The following is a 21,276-nucleotide window of genomic DNA, read 5'->3' as shown; positions in this document are numbered from 1 at the left end:
CTCATAAATGATGAAAACAAAAATTTACTCTTCAGAGAAAATCAGAATGTAGTGATTAGATATGGTTCAGACTCAGGTCCAGTAGATAAGAAGCACTGTTGAAATTGAACAAATACAGTTCTCCCCACAAAGGTAAATGCTCCAAGAAAGAATAGTTTGGTAAATAACAAGCATCCTAACAACTTCTCTATTGAGAAGTTTGCTTATTAGCAAACACCAACCTTCTCTGGTATATTTTAGGAATACAGAGCATTAAAAGTATCAGGAGCTGCATGATGGCTCAGTGGGTAAAGTTGTTTGCCACCAAGCCTGACAGCCTGAGTTTGATCCCCACAATGCGCATGATGGAAGAAAGCTTACTCCCATAAATTGTCCTCTGACTTCTACATGCACACTGTGACACACATACCACCCTCATAAACAAACAAACAAACAAATACGAGTGTACACAATCCTGTTTATTTTTCTGTTCTCTCTTGTGCATAGGCTAAAAAAAAAAAAATGTTTTAAAAAGGTTACTATATATAAGTGTTTGAGTATGTCTTAAATACCTACCTTTGGGTCCAGCTTTCTGGGTGTAAATTCCTCTCTATGGCCGCATTTTCGGGAGGCAATCCAAATGCATCCCACCCCAGGGCACTAATAACCTGGTATAACAGAACAAAGTGCAAATTAATGAGAAAAAAATAAAATGCGTTTATAAAAGGAGCCAGGCCTTACCAGGAACAGCTTTTCTTTTGCCACCTTCCTTCCTCTGCCTGACTCTAACAGGCTGCCGTCTTCACATGGTATCTAAGTTCCAGGAGAGACGTGTGTCATGATTTCTCCTTCTTTTGCCTATCACCATCATTCATTTTTAACAGAATCCTGTTAAGCAGGGTTTCAGGAATCTGGTCTGAAGGAAAGTCTCTACCCTACAAATTCTCCAAAGAACATGTTCCAAATACAGGTGCAGGACCTCTACCAATCATCCCATAACACCTCAGACCATCTCCATAACTGGACAGTGAGGAGGGAGTAAAGGGTTGACTGATATCCAACAAGCATCATATAAAACCTTATGAAATTCCTGGAAGAACACAGTTGTGTGACTGTTCTGCAGAAAGGCAAACTTGATCATCTCTTGGAGTCTTTGTCAGAACCACAATTGGCACCAGTCCAATGTTTCTGCTCATTAACTTTCAGTAAGATGCTGTCTGGATTTTTAGATAAAGTCAATACAGAGAAAGACTGTCACAGACACACACACACACACACACACAGAGAGAGAGAGAGAGAGAGAGAGAGAGAGAGCGAGAGAGAGAGCGAGAGAGAGAGAGAGAGCGAGCCTAGATTTATGTAACAAACGTATTCATTTCTATTTTCATTTTCAGATGACATTAAAATGAGAAGATATTCTTAGGTCAAATATTATCTAAGCTGTCTTCGAACATAAAGTTAGAAAAATCTTAAGCTTCCTTAATATTTCAGATTCTTGGCAAAAAATTAACAAACTCAACTGTCTAGCCCAATTTCTATAACTCAAAGTCAGAAGCAATGTTTCTACCATCCATCAGGTCACTGGACTAAATGTCCCTGCAAGCTCAATTTCTTTAAAGCAAGACAGGTGCCCTATTCATAAATACTGGAACCATACGCAGAGCCCATTCTCTTGCTGTCTCACTCCCAGTGTGAGAGAGATAGGGAGATAGGGAGTAAAGACCTAAGCACCATTGCAAAATGCCGAAGTGTCTCTGTCCCTCTAGCAGCAAACTGGATCCTGGTAGGTGACAAGTACCTGTAATTTCAGCATTGAGGAAGTTCAAGTAGGAGGATCATGAGTTCAAAGTTAGCCTGGGCTAACAAACTCAGTTGTCATGTATCACATTCCAGGTACATAATATTATCTCTGGGCTTTGAGTGTTAGAGTGCATGCAAAGCTACAGATTTTTTAAATTTATTTATTTTTATATTAATCATAGGATATTTACTTTGTATCTCAGCCGTAGCCCCCTCTCTCAATCCCTCCCAATCCCACTCTCCCTCCCTCATCTTCTCCCTGCCCTTTCCAAGTCCACTAATAGGCGAGGACCTCCTCCCCTTCCATCTGACCCTAGCTTATCAAGTCTCTTCAGGCCTGGTTGCAATGTCTTCTTCTGTGGCCGAGCAAATCTGCTCCTCCCTTGGGGGGGGTACATTGAGGAGCTCGCCATTGAGTTCATGTCAGGAATAGTCCATGTCCCCCTTATTAGAGAGCCCATTTGGACACAGAGCTACTGTGGGCTATATCCGAGCAGGGGTTTTAGGTTATATCCATACTGTTTCTTGGTTGGAGAAACAGTCTCATGAAAGACCCCTGTACCCTGATATATTTGGTCCTTGTGGAGCTCCTGTCCTCTCCAGGTCTTCCTAACTCTCCCTTCTTTCATATGATTCCCTGCACTCTGTCGAAGGTTTGGTTACGAGTCTTAATATCTGCTTTGATACATTGCTAGGTAGAGTCTTTCAGAGGCCCTGTGCTGTAGGCTCCTGTCCTGTTACTTGTTTTCTCCTACTTCCAATATCCATCCCATTTGTCTTTCTAAGTGAGGATTGGTCATCTTACCCCGAGTCCTCTTTCTTGTTTATCTTCTTTAGGTGTATAGATTTCAGTATATTTATCCTACCTTATAGGTCTATATAGGTGAGTATATACCATGTGTATCTTTCTGCTTTTGGGATACCTCACTCAGGATGATCATTTCTAGGTCCCATCATTTGCCTGCAAATTTCATGATTTCCTCGTTTTTAATTGCTGAGTAGTATTCCACTGTGTAAAAGTACCATAATTTCTGTATTCATTCCTCAACTGAGGGACATCTGGGTTGTTTCCAGGTTCTGGCTATTACGAATAAAGCTGCTGTAAACATGGTTGAGCAAATGTCCTTATTGTGTACTTGAGCATCTTTTGGATATCTGCCTAGGAGTGGTATAGCTGGATCTTGAGGAAGCACTATTCCTAGTTGTATGAGAAAGCGCCAGATTGATTTCCAAAGTGGTTGTACAAGTTTGCATTCCCACCAGCAATGTAGGAGGGTTCCCCTTTCTCCACATCCTCTCCAGAATGTGTTGTCACTTGAGTTTTTGATCTTAGCCATTCTGATGGGTGTAAGGTGAAATCTCGGGGTCATTTTGATTTGTATCTCCCTGATGGCTAAGGATGTTGAGCATTTCTTTAAGTGTTTCTCTGTCTCTGCCATTCTACAATCATCTACAGGGAGTTCTCTGTTTAACTCCATGCCCCATTTTTTTTTTTCAGAGTGATGGAAGTTTATTGAATGCTGAACAAAAACTGACCAGTCAGGGCCATAATCTGGACTCAGGAGCCAAACTATGATGGCCAGTCTGTTTCTTTCTTTCTTTTTTTTTTTTAATGCAGTTTATTCAGGAACCTTGAACAATCATCTGACCCTGGGTAAAGCCAGCCCACTTTAAATAGCCTCTGGGTAGCCAACCTCAGGATGCCACGTGGGCAATGCAGATAGGTCCACATACATGGAAGCAAGCCAGATCCTCGGCCTTAGCCAAATGTGGAGTTGTTCGTGACAGAGAGCACTCACCATCGGGAAGGTGGAAGGCGGAAACCAGCTCCATCTTTAAGGCGTGGCATTACGCAGCTCTCTACAGTTCCCCCTTTTTGTTTTAGATGCATCAGGCAAGAGTAGAGGTCTGATCTCTGATATTAGAAATAAATTGGGACTTTGTACTGATGTTCATTTAGGTGTCATCCACCCAAAGAGCATCAGACCCGTCCGATACCTTTTTCTCAGAGGTGGGACCTGGGGCATCAACCCGCATGCAATCAGACATGCTCTTCTCTGGGTCCAAAGCGGCTGACCCTGAGTGCAGTGCTTAGCCTCGCATCCTGAGCGTAACATTTTGGCTTTTTATGGTAGCCAACCATGCTTGGGGAGACTGTCCTGCTTCAATGTATGCCCCATTTTTTAATTGGATTACTTGATTTGTTGTATTTTAACTTCTTGAATTCGTTATATATACTGGATATTAGCCCTCTGTCAGATGTAGGGTTGGTGAAGATCCTTTCCCAGTCTGTGAGCTGTCATTTTGTTTTGATGATGGTGTCCTTTGCTTTACAGAAGCTTTTCAGTTTCATGAGGTCCCATTTATTGATTGTTGCTCTTAGAGCCTGTGCTGTTGGTGTTCTGTTCAGGAAGTTGTCTCCTGCGCCAATGAGTTCTAGGCTGTTCCCCACTTTTTCTTCTAACCGATTTAGTGAATCTGGTTTTATGTTGAGGTCTTTGATCCACTTGGACTTTAGTTTTGTGCAGGGTGATAAATATGGATCTATTTTCATTTTTCTGCATGTAGACATCCAGTTGGACCAGCATTATTTGTTGAAGATGCTGTCTTTTTTCCATTGAATGGTTTTGGCTTCTTTGTCAAAAATCAAGTGTTCATAGGTGTGTGGGTTTATTTCTGGGATTTTTTTTAAAGATAGATTTATTTATTATTTATATACTGTTCTGCCTGCATGTGTGCTTGCATGCCAGAAGAGGGCACCAGATCTCGTTATAGATGGTTATGAGCCACGATGTGGTTGCTGGAAATTGAACTCAGGACCTTTGGAAGAACAGCCAGTGCTCTTAACCTCTGAGACATTTCTCCAGCCCCAAAGCTACAGACTTAATCCTAAACACTACAAAACAAAGCAACAACAACAAAAAAGACAACTGTAGTTTACTTACATTGTCATCTCTGAGCCAAGAGTGTCCAAATCATCCACTATAAGAACTTTACACTCTCCCAGTTAGTTTTTAAATAATTTATCTTTCTTTTTATCACTGAACATCCACTAGTATTGGTTACTACACTACTATGGCTAACATGTACAGACATGGCAAAATGCACTTAAATGTTGGGGCCCAGTTAGGTGTCCAGGTCCACAGCTATAATCCCAGCTACTCAGGAAGCTGAAGAAGTACTGAGAGTTGGAGGTCAACCTGCGTAACATAATAAAGTCCCCTTCTGGAAATAAAGTAATATATGGCAGGCCTCAAGCAGTCTCGATTTCCTAAGCTAACCTTTTTATTTTCTAAGGTCACTTCTTTTTGGATGTGAATGCTTCCTATAGAATCATTCCTTCATTTTTCCAGATATTTGACCTATTTTTATAATTCAACATAAGATGTACTTTTAAATATACACCATGTCAGTTTTGGAAGAGTGGGAATGTGACATCATGGAAGGTGGCAAAAGATAAAAATGATAGTTTTAAGATAGTAAATGTAAAAATATTCAGAGGCTGAATCAAGAAGTGCCAGTTGCTTAAATTAGAAATCAATACACTTCAAAATTTGAAAAACCACAGTTTCTATCTAGTTCTTTCAACAAATACTCTAAGTATGTAAGTCTGGATGAGAAGCTGAAAAGAAAGTGAAGCCACCACAAAATTCAGAATAGCAGAGCATCACCCACTCAGGCCTGACAGAGACACCATGGCCACTCAGAACCCAAGAGACGAAGGAGGCAGCAGTGCACAGGGCCCAAGGCTGGTGTGAGGGCAGGAGTGTACCAGATGGAGCCACAAGGAGCTAGGCAGTGGCTGAGGCAGGTGCCAGGAGTAAATGCCTGATTTCCCTACAGTTCCACTTAGATTTCCTGTGCCTCAACTCCAGCCACAGTAAGAGGGAAGGGCTCATGAAACACCACTACCCAAGAGTGGTCAGTGTTCACTGGGGGTGGGTGGCAGAGATAAAGAGATAGAAATAGATTCTGATTTTCTTCACTGATAATAGCTACTGGTAAGTAACCCCAATTAATATTCATTAAATCACAAAATCAATCACAGCAAAAGACCAGCTAGGCAGCTGAGACCACAGCTAGTAAACACAATTTACTAGAAAGCAGGGGTAGAACTGTGTAGGAATACATCTCTATGTGAAGTCTCAAAGAGGGGTCAGAGCTGGCTACTACTGTGGAAGATGGACCAGCCCCGTGTGAGTTCTCAAAGGAGAGTCAGAACTGGATATTAGGGCAGAGGGAACATCTCCATGTGATGTCCCAAGAGGGATTCAGAACTGGCTACGATCATAGCAGATAGATCATTTCCAAGTGAGGTCTCAAAGGGGAGTCAGACTGGCTAGTATCACAGCAGAACAGAAGTTGCTAGCTCAGGATATTGTTATATGCATGCCAGAGTTCTGTAAGTCAGACCAGAGCTGGAAAAAGAGCAAGTCCTCGGAGCTGGGTCTTGGCTAGCCTCTGGAGTACAGTCCTCCAGATCTTAGGCATTTCAGGGTTGGCAGATGGGCTGGAGGAAAGCTGACTTAGCAAAAGAGACATAGGGCTGAGAGAGTTAAGGCCTTATCTATCTTGCATTATTTTACAAAAGAGGCAAAGTAGAATTTTATATACAACTTTAAAATACTTTAAGAAGGTGATGGGGAACAAGCAAGGGATCATTTGTCCTTCTAACACAGGAAGCAAGAGTGAGCCAAGCAAAGAGGCGCTTAGACAGGAAGGAGAGGAGCTTGGACAGGAGGGAGACTGGGGCATCTGGTTCCCTGCCTTTCCACCAGAGAAAAGAGCATGCCTCCACAGCAGGGCCAGCCAGTTGGTAGCAATAGCCAACTACTTTCTCTCCCCCAGAAAACAAAGCTTTATACTTGAAACCAATTCAGCTTCAGATTCAGGCACCATGGTTACTACTTTGTAAAGAAATGCTATTTTCAGTGCCTTGGCTTCTCTGGGTTCAGCACTCTATTTCCAAGAAATAAGAAAGGCAGTATTTAATTTCATTTAGCTAGTGTAATAAGCTTCCATTATTACAAATTGGATATAAAAATCAACTACTTCAGAGTATGAAAAACCAGTGCAACTATACCCAAAGGCAGGCAAGTCAAGCACTTTCTAATCGAGGTTCTAAGACAACATGCCGACTCTTCTCAAACCACACCTGAGAGCATAAACCTGTAAACCTACTACTTATGTCCCTCCTGATAGCACAGAGATTTGAAAATCTGGAACTAGATGCCACAGTATACAATACACATACCCCAGACACTAACTGCAAATGGAAAACTGAGGAAACCGCCGCAATCACTTTCTTGCTTAGAATGTCCCTGACACTTGGCTTTGTGGGTAATCATAAAATGACTATAGCTGTTAGACCCTGAGCCCCAATTCCGTCCTTCATTTGGACAAGGCTATGGGCTTTCTGCCTGAGACTAATCAGTCCAAGGCCAGCTCTATTAGGGGAATGAGTAAGTACTTCTGATCTTCCATTACCTTGCTTCTGGACCAGAAAGTGCTGAGGATACCAGCTGAGGTGGAAGGCAGAAAATTATTTTCTAACCATCTGTTCATATAACATATGAAAACACAACCACCATATGAAGCTAAGCTTTAAGTATGTCATCAGGCATCCCTTGAGTTCAAAGACCAGCCAACCAACTGGCAGCATAGCCTTTTCTAACTGCAGAAAAAGAATTTAATTCTGGCTTCAAACGGCCCTTAGGTAAACATGCACATTTCAGGAATGCCTTATTGTTGCCACTGAAATTGGGTTGCACTCAAAATTGCATCACACTCTTTTTTGTTTGCTTGTCTTTTGAGACAGAATCTCATACAGCCCAGACTACCCTTGCTTCTTGATCCTCCTGCCTTACCCTCTTAAGTTCTCGAATTTCTGGGGTGTATACGACTCAGGAGTGCACTACAGGGTAAAGGAGCAACATCACTGCTCTGACTTATAACCACAAACTACCTAGTACTTACTCACTTTCACAGTACTCATCCAGTCTACACATGTCTGTGGTTTAGATCAGCTGCTAAAAGACCTTCCGCTCTCTTCTCACATGGTACTGTGTCTTGGGACCAAACCTAGACAGCCATATACATTTGGCTCAGCAGAGATCCCTTTCACCCACCATGTACAAAACCTGGCCCAGCTACCCTGACTACACTTTCAAAATGTGGACACTTCCAGCCTTACCTCCACCCCTAGCAAACTCAAGAGGAAACTGCCATCACAGAAGCATGTACAGAACATACATGCTCAAGTGCTGCACCACATGGTAAAAGCTTCCCATTTGACTCAAATTTGGGGACTCAGTTTCCTTACCAGCTTTCAATGTTTATTAGGTCGATCTTTGTGTGCACTGTGATTCTCTTCCTCCACCTTCATGTGGGTTCTGAGGATTAAAACCAGGGCACCAGGCTTATTTGCTTATTTGTCTTTGTATTATTCAAATACTAATTTCTGTACCCAGGCAGTTAAGTACAGGCTGGACTTTAGCATTGTCATTTTTATGAAGCATCACCCACCTCAGTATTCTGTGAACATTGTTCTCCAACCTTCTGATTGGTTAAATAAAGAGCTGACCGGCTAATAGGTGAGGCAAGAGAGGTCAGACAGAACTACTGACAGAGAAAGGGACTCTGGGGAGGAATCAGAAGTAAAGGGGGTTGCCAGCCAGACACAGAGGAAGAAACAAGTGCTGGGACTAAAGACTGAGAGTATTGTCAGGTTAGAATAGCTGAGAATCTGCCTAGCTACTGTGCCTAAGTGTGTAATAAATAAAGTCCTGTTTTAAAAGCTCGCTTAAACTTTTTCACTATTGTTATAAGGGTACAAGGCACATACCACAGAGTGCATGTGGAGGTGATAGGGCAGCTTTATTAAGTTGATTCTCTTCTTCCACCTTCATATGGGTTCTGAGGATTAAAACCAGGGCACCAGGCTTATTTGCAAAGTGCCTTTATCTGGTTCTCAAATGTCTACTTTTCACATTCAGTGATGATCTTAAAAAGACTGTTAAGCCAAGGACACTTATGTTATCTACATGGCCACTTTATGTAGATGTGGTGAATCAGATCAGCTCATGGTAAGAGCACACTGCTTTTATTTGATGTTAAATTTGAGGCAAGCTCTTATTGGTCTCAAAACTAATGTCCCTCCTACCATTGGCTCACCAGCACTGTGATTGTAGGTATGTACCACTATGTCTGACTGCAAACAAAGGATCTTGTACATTGTAGAGTGTTAAAATTTAAAAAAAAAAGTGGGTTCTATGTAACCATTAAACAGTTTGTCAACTCTTTGCTACTAACAAAGGGAGTTAGAGGGACTTTCTCTGTCCCCCAGAAGTTAAAATAATATTGAGAATAAGACAGAAACACTGAAGACCTGTGAGCTTATCTGAGGTAGTCTATTTATCAGCCTGTAAGTGCTAATAAACGTGAGCTACAGAACTGAAGGCCAGTTTCCCGTACAAGAAAAACTCAGTGGGCCTTGAAGAATAGTAAGGACTTACTTAAAGGGGAGCATGACACATGCTCTGAGAAGAAGACATCTGGGAGAAAAAGCACAGAGATGAGAATGAAGATATTTACTATGAAAATATTGGGTATATCATTAAGGACTGTGGATTCAGGAGGCTTGGACCAGCAGGCCAGAAAAAAGAATCATTACAAAGGGGCTAGAGAAAAGGCTCAGAGTTTAAGTGCACTAGGGAAGCTAGTAGGTTTTGTTCCTAGCACCCACATGATGGCTAACAACCATCCGTAAGTCCAGTCTCAGGGAATCTGCCATTCTCTTCAGGCCTCCCTGGGCACCAGGCAAGCACACAGTGCACAGACGTACATACAGGCAAAACGCCCATACATATAAAATAAAATAAAGGAAAAATGTTTAAATGGTTATAAAAAGAAAACTGAAAAGCTGAATAACTTTGGACTTAAACATATTTATTGGTGGAATACAAGTTACAATTTAAGGCTCCTAGATTAGCTCTGGAGAACTATAATCAGAGAGTCATACAGGTAGCTGATCACTGGCACAGACACAGGAAAACGGTCCTGCTATCTGGTATAGGAAGAACATCAAGACTTGAAATCTGGGCCTAAAGAAGTAACAGGTTCCAAATCAAGGGAATCACTGTCTTCTAAGAAGAATGATACAGCTGAGTCCTCACACCCTGGGTTGTAACAACATTAAGCCACATGCCAGTACCTTTCACTCAGGCATGGAAAGGGACCCACACTTCACCAAGAGACCTGAAAAGGCCACAGCTTTCAGGCAGCTTCCATGAGAGACAAGGACATATCTGGAAACTTCAGGACTGCAGGCATTCTTACCTCATTTCCTCCACTTGCATAATCTGAAAACCTTGAACTTTTTGAATTACCATTCTTGCTTTCTCTCAATGCCATATTATAACCCCATAGTCTTTAGTCTCTCAAAATCCAAAAACAATCTGGAGCCTAGGAGAAGATGTTTGTACTGCACTCTACTGACAGTCAATAATCCAGACAATATATAAAAAACAGTATGGAGCAATAAAAAGACAATGTTGGCAACTAACTAAAGTGAGCAAACAAACCAGAGAAAAGGAAGCTTATGTATACATGCACATATCTCAGTCTCAATGGGATAGTAACCAGGAAAACACAAATTAAAACCATGGCCAGCAAGATGGCTCAGGGTAAAATCCCAATAACGGATTCAATCCCTGGTGCTCACTTGGTGGGAAGAAGAGAGCTGACCTCTGTGCATGTGCATACACATAAGTAAAATAAATATGATAGCAGTTCTGGCTGCCCTGGAACTCACAGAGATCCTCCTGCCTCTGACTCCTTCTTGCATGCTTGGGTTAAAGGTATGTGCCATCACACCCGACCAACAAAAACATTTTTTTAAAAGTTAACAATTTAACAATTATAGAAAAAGGAAAAACTGATAGGTTTTTGCCTATATACCAGTTTTATATTTGATACAGAAGGAAACCAAGAGTTTGCAATGAAACTGGTTGTCAAGGACCATTACTGACCAAGTTAATAAACAGACACATCCATCCAATCTTGTCTGGCTGTCACAGAGCAGAAAGTCCTTCCTAGTTATAATAAGGACAATTCAAGGACCAGTACTGACACAAGGCAGTTCATAAAACTAGCAAGGATATCCAACAACTCTTCTTGTACACTCTTATTTATTTATTTGTTTGTTTGTTGTTTTTGAAAGTATCTTGCTACACAGCCAAGACTGCTCTGGCTGGCCTCAAACTCCATCCTCTTGCCTCAGCCTTCCAAGTGCTGGTTTATAGATGTGTGCAACCTCATTCATTTCCAACACTGTTGATGAAAGAAAGAAAGAGAGAGAGAAAGAAAGAAGAAAGAAAGAAAGAAAGAAAGAAAGAAAGAAAGAAAGACAACAAAAAAAGATATGTCTATTTCTCTTCTCCACATTAATTTAAAACAGCCTGATAAGTTATCACAAAGTTTGGCATTGTACATATGATCGGACATAAACAGAAACTATAAAAATAAATTTTTTGTGGATAGAATTGGCTACAAAGACAGGTCAGCAGTTAATAGCATTGGCTATTTTTCAAGATGACCTAGGTTCAAGTCCCAACATCTACATGGCAGCTTACAACCCTATGTAGCTTCAGTTCCAAGGGATCTTCAGGCTTCCAAAAGCAACAGGCATGTATGTGGTGTACATCATAGTTAAGTGCAGGCAAAATATTCACACACATTAAAAACAACAATAAAATAATTTTAAAATGAATATTTTCTTAAACAGATTAGCTTAAAAAAAAACAAGGGGAAGTAACAACTCAGTATACCTGCTGATTGTAGGAAATGGTTCTTCTTGGCCACCATCTTGACTACATCTGGAATTAACTAAAACCCAGGTGACTGGGTACACCTGTGAGGAAACTTTCTCAACTAAATCATTTGAAAAGACCCACCTTTAAAATATCTTCCCCAAACAAGGATGACAAATAACTGTGTTAACTTCGAATTTCATAGTAACCCTCTGGGTTCAGCAATATAAACCTATTCATTCTCAAGTGACAAACACATGATAAATGACCTCATTTTAAAGGGATACTTCTTCTGCCAACAAAATTTCCAACCAATTGTCTCAAAATTGTCCTAAAAGCCTGGGAATTGCAAGATGCCACATGCATATGGCCTGACACGTTAATAACAGCAGTGGCCAATGGTGTACCAGTAAATCTAACAATTGGCTCTCATATGAAAAAGTCCCTGTTTGGTGCCAGGCATGGTAGCACATCTCTATAATCCTGGGATTCAGGAGGTAGAGGCAGAAGATCAAAGAGTCAAGATCATCCTTGATCACCTAGCAACTCTGAAGTCAGACTGGGTTATCAAACAAAACAAAACATCCCAGTTTGTAGGTTTATTGATTCCCAGCACACTACCTCTCCAGTTACCAAGATGATCAATACACAGAACTGAGCAGAAATATGCACATTTCTTGAGGGCTGGTGGAGCAGTCTTGCTCACAGTAGGCACCTGCCAGTAATTGTATGCCTCCTGTTAGGCCAAAGGGAAGTAACTATTCATGGTCCTGAAGGCACAAGCAAGTCACATGAAGAAGATGCCCAAATGCCCACAGGTTTCTACTCCTGTTACAATATTGTCTGCTGCCAAGTATACACCTATAACAGCAGTTCTTAAGCTGTGGGTTGCACACAGAGGTCGCATATCAGATAGCCTGTATATCAGATATTTTCATTACAATTCGTAACAGTAGCAAAATTACATCAACAGAATAATTTTATAGTTGAGGGTCACCACAACATAAGAAACTGTATTAAAGGGTCACAGCATTAGAAAGGTTGAGAACCACTGCTGTAGGGCACCTCTTAGTTGCTAATATGTCCTGTAATTAAAGGACATGGAAGAAGGAAGGTTTTGCTCTTTGCCTGCTTGCCCTTACCTTGCTAGCAAGTCCCTTCCTTCATTGGCAACTTCTTAGAGCCAACTTCTTCAGGATTCCAGCATATACTAAAGACAAGCTGAGACATCCAGCCTTGTGGACTGAACAACTACTGAATTCTTGAACTTTCTGTTCACAGCCAGCCATTGTTGGATTCACTGGACTGCATGCAGCCTGTAAATCATTCTAATAAATCCTGATTCTATATAGAGAGAATCATTCTAAAATTTTTACTCTAGAGAAAACTGGCTAATACACTATTTTATTCTCACCCAACAGCTGTAAAGAAATTAGGTCTTGAAGATCATACAACCTGTATTTGAATCCCGGTAGTCTGGTCCCATCTCATACTCAGTCCCTCTATAATCTGCCCCCTCTCTTTTCTGTGGGTGGTTAAGCAAGATGCAATGACTTTTTTTTGTGTGTTGTTTTCTGTTTTTTGTTTTTTTCCATCACTATCTTATAGACACTGTGTTGCTCAAGAGAAAGCTCTACAACTGTGTCTGGTTTCATTTCCTGTTACTGTGATAAAATACCCTAAGTTGACAAAAGCAACTTGGGGGAGAGCAGGTTATTTAAGCTCACAGTTCCATGTTACAATCCATTGTTGCAGGGGAAACCAATGCAGGAGGAACTTGAAGCAGGTTCTTATATCCACAATCAAGAACAGAGAGAATGCATGCAATTTCATGCTCAACTCTCTTTTTCTACTCTTGTACTGTCCAGGATCCCCTGCCTAGAGAACAATGCCAACAGCAGGAGGCAAGTCTTTCACCTCAATATAATTAAGACAACCCTCCTCCCACTCTCTCCCCCCACCCTGTAGACATGCCCACAGGCCAACCTAGTCTAGACAATCAGTCATTCAGATTACCCTCCCATGTGATTCCAGATTGTGTCAAATTAAAGCTAATCATCAGGGGTTCAGTGGTTCAGAATACTTACTGATCTTGCAGAGGGCCAGAGTTCAGTTCTCAGCATCCATATCTTAACTTCAGATCCAACACGATCTGATGTCTCTGACCTCCTCAGTCACCTACACTCCTATGCACATACCAACATGCACACAAACATAATTTCAAAAAATGATGTATCTTTTCTTAAAAAAGAAGAAAAACCAACTATACAGTGACTGACCCACATCAGCCAAGGAATGGGCATATCCTCATTTCTCCTTTAAGTTTAATTTGTCTTTCAAGACTAGTATCAGGTGCCTCTGACCTCCTTAGTCACCTACACTCACATGCACATACCAACATGCACATCAACTTAATTTCAAAGAGAAAACAATAAATCTATTTTAAAAAGAAGAAAAACTAACTATACAGCGACTGAGCCACATCAACCAAGGAATGGGCATATCCTCATGTCTCCTCTAAGTTTCATTTGTTTTTCAGGTGATTCTTCTGGGCCAGTGAGATGGCTCAGCAAATAAAAATTCTTGCCATCAATGCTAAATTTAATCCTTAGTACCCACAGGATGGAAGACAATTGATTTGTGCAGTTTGTCCTCTGACCTCTATATGTACCATGGCATGTGACCTCTACCAAAACATAAATGTAATAAATAAAATAAGATGTTTCCTCTTTAGGGAATTCTCTTCCATTTCCCAGTTATTATTCCTCAAATACTTTTCCTATAAATAGGAAAAAGGCTTTCCCACACGCGTCACATTTGTACAGCCTCTTCCCCCATGTGTACCTTCTGGTTGGCCTGGAGGTGTGGGGCCTTACTAAACTGCTTCAGGCACGCACTGCATTTGAACAGATTCTCACTGGTATGGAGTCTCTGATGATCCTGTAGACTTGAGGCATGACAGAAGCCTTTCCCACACTTCTTGCATATGTAGGGTTTCTCTCCGGTGCAGACTCTCTGGTGGGCATGAAACTTCCAGGCACCTGTAAAGCATCTCCCACACATCAACTCTGTATGGTTGTTCCCTGGTGTGAACTCCCTGGTGAGCCTTAAAATCTGAGCTCTGAGGAAAGCCCTTCCCACAGATATTATAGCAAAAAAGGCCTCTCTACTGGATGGACCCCCACCCTGGTGTCTTTGTAAGGATAAGCAACTTAAACCCTTCCCACACTCTTCACATTTATAAGGCTTCTCTCCTGTGTGGACCCACCAATAGAGATCAAGCTTGGAACAAAGCTGAAGCACTTCCCACACTCTTGTATTGTTTCTTCCCGGTGTGGACTCTCTGGTGGTTGTAAAGGCTTGAGCTAAATGTAAAGCATTTGCCAGTCTCCACATTTATATGGCTTCTCTCCTGTATGAATTCTGTCATGGTTCTGGAGTGTTTCCATTTTATGAAGCCCTTCCCATGCACCTCACACTTGTAAGGTTTCTCTCTGGCGGGGAATAGGCAGTGGATATTGAGATCTGACCTACAGATGAAGCCTTTCCTATAAGTGTGGCACTGGTAGGGCTTCTCCCCTGTGTGCACTTTCTGGTGAGTTTTCAGACTTGACCTCTGACTGAAACTCTTGCCATAATCATGACCGCAGTAGTGCCTTTTTCCTGGATGAGCACTTTGTTAAATGGGGATATTGGAGGTATGCCTGGTGTCCTCGAGTGTACTATGTACAGAAAACTTTCCCAATAGGACCTGTTGATGGAGTGCTAAAGTGGGAATGTCAATGACTGCTTCTTGGTCTTTGCTGCCCTGGTAGGCCTTCTGTTCTGTGTAAACTCGGTGCTGGGGGAGGGGTGACGTGGGAAAGATGACTTTACTGTTCCTGTGGGTTTTGTCTCATTGATACAGTATATTGTTACCATCCAGTACAAATTTTCACCCCTTTCCATGGCTACTGACGGCATAGAGAGCAAAAACAAGAAAACACTGGTGCAAGGAATTTTGTGTCTTTTCTGTAGCTGGATCACTAGGTCCATCACTATTAAATGGAAACTTATGGATATCAGAGTGAGAGAGCACCAACCCACGTGAGGGGTAATGTGCTGACTTTGTACTGGAAACAGTTGGCAATGCCTGGCTCCTTTTAAGCTCATCATGCTCAGTTCCTCAAAATACTCTCGGGACCTGTTTCATGAGGGATGGCAACATTTAAAATATCTCATGTTGTGAAACATGGATTTCAGATTCAGAACACTTTAGTAGTGAAGTGTATGCAAATATTCCCAAACCCCCAAATTCTCCAATTTGTGAAACCAGAAGCATCTGTGTGTGTCCAGAAGTATCTGGCAGATGGCACTCAAGTCTGAATCATTCATCACGTCCTGAGTCCTGTCAATCTTCAGGCCACACTGCTGGTTTTTTGTCAGCTTGCCACAAGCTGGAGTTATGTAAAAGGAGGGATCATCAATTAAGAAAATGCCTTCTAAGCTGGGAGAAGGTGACACACAGCTTTAATCCCAGCATGCAGGAGGCAGAGTTCAAAAATATCCCCAAGTTTGAGGCCAACCTGGTCTACAGAGTTCCAAGATAGCCAGGGCTACATGGAGAAACCCTGTCACACAGAGCAAAAATAGAAGAAAATGCCTCCATAAGATCCAGCTGTGAGGCATTTTTCTTAATTAGTGATTGATGGGGAAGGACCCAGCACACTGTGGATGGGGTCATTCCAGGGCCAATCGTCCTGGGTCCAATAAAAATGCAGAATGAGAAAACCAGGGGAAGCTAGCCAGTAAGCAGCACTCCTCCTTGCCCTCTGTATCAGCTCCTTCCTCCAGGTTCCTGTTCTGTTTGAGTTCCTATCCTGACTTCCTTCAGTGATGGACAGCAACATGGAAATTTAAGCCATAACCTCTTTCCTCCCCAACTTGCTTTTTCAGCCATGGTGTTATATCAGTAGAGACCCAAACAAAGCCAGGCCATGGTGGCACAGGGCCTCAATCCCAGAACTCAAAAGACAGAAGGAGGAGCATCTTAGAGTTCAAGGCCAGCCTGCTCCACAGAGTAAGTTCTAGAACAGCTGGGCTGACACAGAGAAATTGTTTTGGCAGGGGGCTGAGAAGTAGGGGGAAGAAAAAAAAAAGAAGCCCTATCTAAGACGCAGGCCTTTGGGAACCCTTCAGAACAGACATGTAGCTAATTCTGTGAACTCAGGGACACACCTCGGCCAACAGCAGTGTTCAGGGTCATGGGTGCAAGCACAGGTTGTACAAACCTTAAGGACCTCGGTTCACACTTTAAGGCTCTAGCCTGATGAGCATGGAGTAACATCTCAGTGCCTCAGTTTCCCCATGTGAATTATAGTAACTACACCACAATGTCCCTTAAGGGATTAAATGAGACCACAGAAAGGACGTAGAACACTGTATGAAATGCATTAAGCAGGCAATGTATGTCCAACAAAACTATCATCATTATCTGTATTATACTATTCATGGCCACAGTGTTCTATAAACACTGCCTAATATATATATATATATATATACATATACATATATGTGTATATATACATGCACAATAAATGTAAAACAAAAAATTAATTAAGTAAAAGTTTCAGAAACTCTGTTATTTTTAATCACCAAGTGCCCAAGATTTTTTAAAGTGTCCAGCTTAGGCCAGAATACAGAGAATCAGAGATACCTACTGCCTACAAATTAACTGGAAAACTCGCCACTATTACTATTAAAAGAAGCATTTCCTCCTTGGAACGAATTATACTGGGCAGCTGGAGAACTCGGCTGAGCACCGTGTCACATATACCCTTTTGCACTAGTATTCAAGTTTCGTGAATGCTGAACACTCCTGGGTGCTCAGTGGAGTGTAATAAAAGCGGTGAGTCTCCAGGCTGCTGGTGTTTCTCCAGCAGAGCACACAGTTCACTCGATCCCAGAAGCCCAGCAGATGGCAGCAGCCGTCTGGTTGTTCAGGATGTGAATGCTCAGGAGGCTAAGTGCAGGAAATGAGGGTGAGTGGTGTTCTGTGCATGTGTGTACACGTATGCATGAATGCGAGTGTACTTATGTACATGAGGGTACACATGCATATAGAGGCTAGCGGACAATCGCTGCTGTCCTTCCTCGGGTGTTGGCCACCTATTTATTTATTTATTTATTTATTTAGAGTCAGGTATATTCAGTGACCTAGAACTTGCCCAGTAGGCTAGGATGGCTGCCAATGAACACCAGGGTTCTGCCTGTCTCCACTGAGTCCCAGAAACAGTAGACCCTGCTTCAGCAAGGTGGAAGAAAAAAAACCTGACTCTCAAAACCTGTCCTCTGAAGTCTATATGGACTTGGCATGCTGACAACCAATGCCCTCACACAATAATAATAATACAAATTTTTAAAATAAAAAAAAAATCATCTGGGTGTGGTGGTGCACGCCTGTAATCCCAACACTCAGGGAGGCAAAGGCAGGCAGATCTCTGTAAGTTAGAGGCCAGCCCAGTTTACAAAAAGAATCCCTGTCTTGAAAAACAAATAAAAAGAAAGAAAAAGAAAAAAATTCATAAACCACACGAGTAGGGAAGACTCATACTTACTTGCAAAATAAAATTAGGCAAACAGTGGGAAATAATGTCACTGTTAACACATGGGTGAACTTGAAGGGATTTTTTTTTTCATGAATGTGTATGCCATGTGTCTCTCTGTCCATGTGTGTGCAGGTGCCCTGGGTGGTCAGAAGAAGGTGACAGATCCTTTGGATTTGAAGTTATCAATTGTAAGCTATCAGGTGTGGGTTCTGGGAACCAAAATGAGCCAGTACTCTTAACTCTGAACTGTCTCTCCAGCCTAATTTCTCTATTTCAAAATTTATTTAAACTTTTACACATTCACTTGTGCTGTGTACGTTGAGCACAAGTCTCCCACTATCCTCCTTTATCCCTCCTCTTACTAAAATAAACCTTTGTTCTCAGCAATATCCCTTCTTTGTTTCATGCAATTCAGTGTGACTAGGCTGCTTACTCGTCATGCAGGGGTCCTGTTTACAATTCCTAACCTTGTGGGAAGAGAGGAAGAAACTCTACTTACCTGTATCCTGGTCACTATCGTCTTCTCTTTGAAACAAGGCAGGGCTCTGGGAAGCAAGCTGGGGGAGGAAAGGTCTTCATGAGAGCATTGCTAAATGGCTTCCTCAGGCTTTCTATCAGTCCAAAATGCTGGCATTCCAAGGCTGTGCCCATAGACCTGGATTTTCTATCTGGTAGTGTAAGCCTCCAGGTAACCAAGCCATCCTTGCCTCACCTCACTCACTTCAAAGGGTTAGTAAAGCCCAGATTCTCTCCAGCTTCAGGGGTACTGGGGGCTCTTACCTACACAAGGCTGCCTGAGGTGATAGACTTCGAAGAACTCTTTAAGAAGCTCTAAACTCTCTGATGAACGATGTCTTGTGACTGACCAACACCCTCAGCAGGGTCTATTAATTGTCACTACCTTACATATAATTGTTTCTATACATAGGCATTAAATCCCTACCTGCCAGTTTCTCACTCTGAAAAGTTTAAATACTAGTAAACTTTGTTCCTCTGCAAGAGCCTCCACAAGTCTCTTTTCCCTTGTGCATGAAGACAGTGACCAATGAAAACCTAAACTCCAAGGAAAGGGAGTTTGGTCCTGCGAGATGGCTCAGAGGGTAAAGGTGACTGCTGCTGTGCTTGACTGCCTAAGATCACAGCTCTGGACCATATAGTGGAAGAAGAGACCTAGATCCCACAAGCTGTCTTCTGACCTCTTCCAAGCTGTGGCACAGATCCTCTAAGTAAATAAATAAATATAAAATAAAATACATTTAAAACCAGGGTTGCATACCTGCTGATTATTATTTAATATTGTTTTATATTTTAGTAAAGCAGCAGTTACTCCCTAACCAGCTATATATCCAAATAACCACACAGAGAGACTATGATTTATATAATTAGCCCACAACACATTACTCCAACCTAAACCTCCAAGCTAGTATAGCTTTCTCCCATTCACATTTCCCACATATTTGCTTTTGGATGAATCCTTGTGGATTCATCCTCCATTTACTGTGCTTTCTCCTCCTTCCACGAGATCAGGATGAAAATGGGATGTCCCACCCTTTTTTGTGTTGCTCAGCATTGACTGGTTGGCTTTTATTGGCAATACAGAAAGTAAATGGCGGGATGTTTAAACAAACTTGAGACAGGAAGTGCTTAGGATAAACATCACAATGCAATGTCTGGACTGCAACCAGATACTGGGGTAGAAAAATCAGCATTTGGATGAACAAGGATAAGCTGTACACAGTCCACAAGAACTTTATGCCAACACATACCACTTAAGGCTTCAGGACACTGGCCCTGTCATCACAGCTTCTCTGCCAAGTTCCATGGGAAGCTAACAATGAAACTAAAATTTTCAGAATGCCTCAGCAGAAGTGCCTAGCTCTGGTTCTCTTCCAGATCTATATTTCCCCAGAACAGTAAAAGTCGGTAAGTTCCATGCTGTTTTAACTAGAGTGAGGTCGGTGGAAATTGCTTTGGAGCTCGCTCTCCTGGGTCGCGGTGTAGACGAAGTTGACTAAAATCACAGCTCTACCTCCCTCCTGAATGCTGCGGTCAAAGGCATGCACCATCATGGCTCCTCATCTGGATTGATTTTTATTTCATGGACAGAGCTCACAGGTTAGGAACCCACCCTTTTGAGTAGGGATCAGGACTCAACCGCAGAGTCCTTAAAATCCACCAGTGACAGATTCAGGGTGTGGCTCAGCAGTAGAGTTTGTCTGTAACATTTGAAAGGCCCTGGGCTCAATGACAATGTCACCTCAGAAAAAATTCTTGGTACTGGAGAAAAGGCTCAGTGGCTAAGAGTTCTTGCTGCTCTGGACCCAGGTTGGGTTCCCAGTGTCCACATAGAGTGGCTCACAACTGCCTGTTAGTCCAGTTCCAGGATCTTACACCCTTTTCTGAAATTTGAAGACGCTGCACGAAAGGTAAATCTAAAAAGATAAAAAAAATTCTTCCTTGATTTCCACTGGCTTTAGGCAGGTTGTAATTTAAAGCATGAGTTTTGTGGCTGTGGATGAGAGGCCAGTATCTTTTGATGAAAATGACAGAGCCAAACATTACAATTTTAAAACACAACAAAAAAACTAAAACAATAATTAAGTGGCCCAACAATATACTGGCAATGGAAGAAGAATGAACTGGCAGACATGATAGAAAATACTCAATCCAAACCACAGACACGGTATAGACTGAAAAGTATTACCAAACCACAGGTGGTGGTAGTGCACGCCTTTAATTGCAGCAATCCTGAGGCGGAGGCAAGGGGATCTCTGTGAGTTCCAAGCCAGCCTTATCTACAGAGTGAGTTCTAAGATCGCCAGAGTTAGACAGTTAACTTTGTCTCTAAACAAAACAAAGCAACAAAGTATTCATTGTTGTCCTTGATGGCATTTCAGAAATAAACCAAAAAGCAACCCAGGAGATTGGGCTCCCAAAACGCGATTTCTACTGACCTTAATCTAGTTAGAGCAGCACGAACTTTTAGCTACTCTTTAACATCCAGGAGAGGGACCAGAGCTGTTTGCTTCTGCTGAGGGCTTCTGGGTTGTACTTTAGGCGCTGGCCTTGGCCGAGGTAGCTTCCGCTGAGGCATTCTGGAA

At 42.0% G+C, this 21,276-nt stretch overlaps 1 protein-coding gene across 10 annotated transcripts in view; it reads right to left on the bottom strand.

Moving 5' to 3' along the window:
• The window catches only part of Chst7 (carbohydrate sulfotransferase 7), a 79,825-nt gene extending 58,558 nt beyond the window's left edge, over positions 1-21,267 (bottom strand). For 7 of the 10 annotated variants that reach the window (XR_009588396.1, XR_009588398.1, XR_009588399.1 and 4 more), the window contains exons 1-5: positions 21,130-21,267; positions 18,675-18,732; positions 14,433-14,629; positions 13,676-13,774; positions 556-647 (exon numbers count right to left, since the gene is read on the bottom strand). The gene's annotated coding sequence lies outside the window, so the exon portion shown is untranslated. Of the gene's footprint in view, positions 1-555; positions 648-5,187; positions 11,110-13,675; positions 13,775-14,432; positions 14,630-18,674; positions 18,733-19,941; positions 20,004-21,129 lie in introns of those variants that run through there. The other 3 variants (XR_009588395.1, XR_009588397.1, XR_009588403.1) reach the window with 3 other exon arrangements.
• Positions 21,268-21,276: the final 9 nt, after the last annotated feature.

Source organism: Meriones unguiculatus, chromosome X (genome assembly GCF_030254825.1).
Source record: "Meriones unguiculatus strain TT.TT164.6M chromosome X, Bangor_MerUng_6.1, whole genome shotgun sequence".
Taxonomy (NCBI): domain Eukaryota; kingdom Metazoa; phylum Chordata; class Mammalia; order Rodentia; family Muridae; genus Meriones; species Meriones unguiculatus.
Note: the sequence above shows the minus strand (reverse complement) of the source record. Positions and strands in the feature narration are given on the sequence as shown.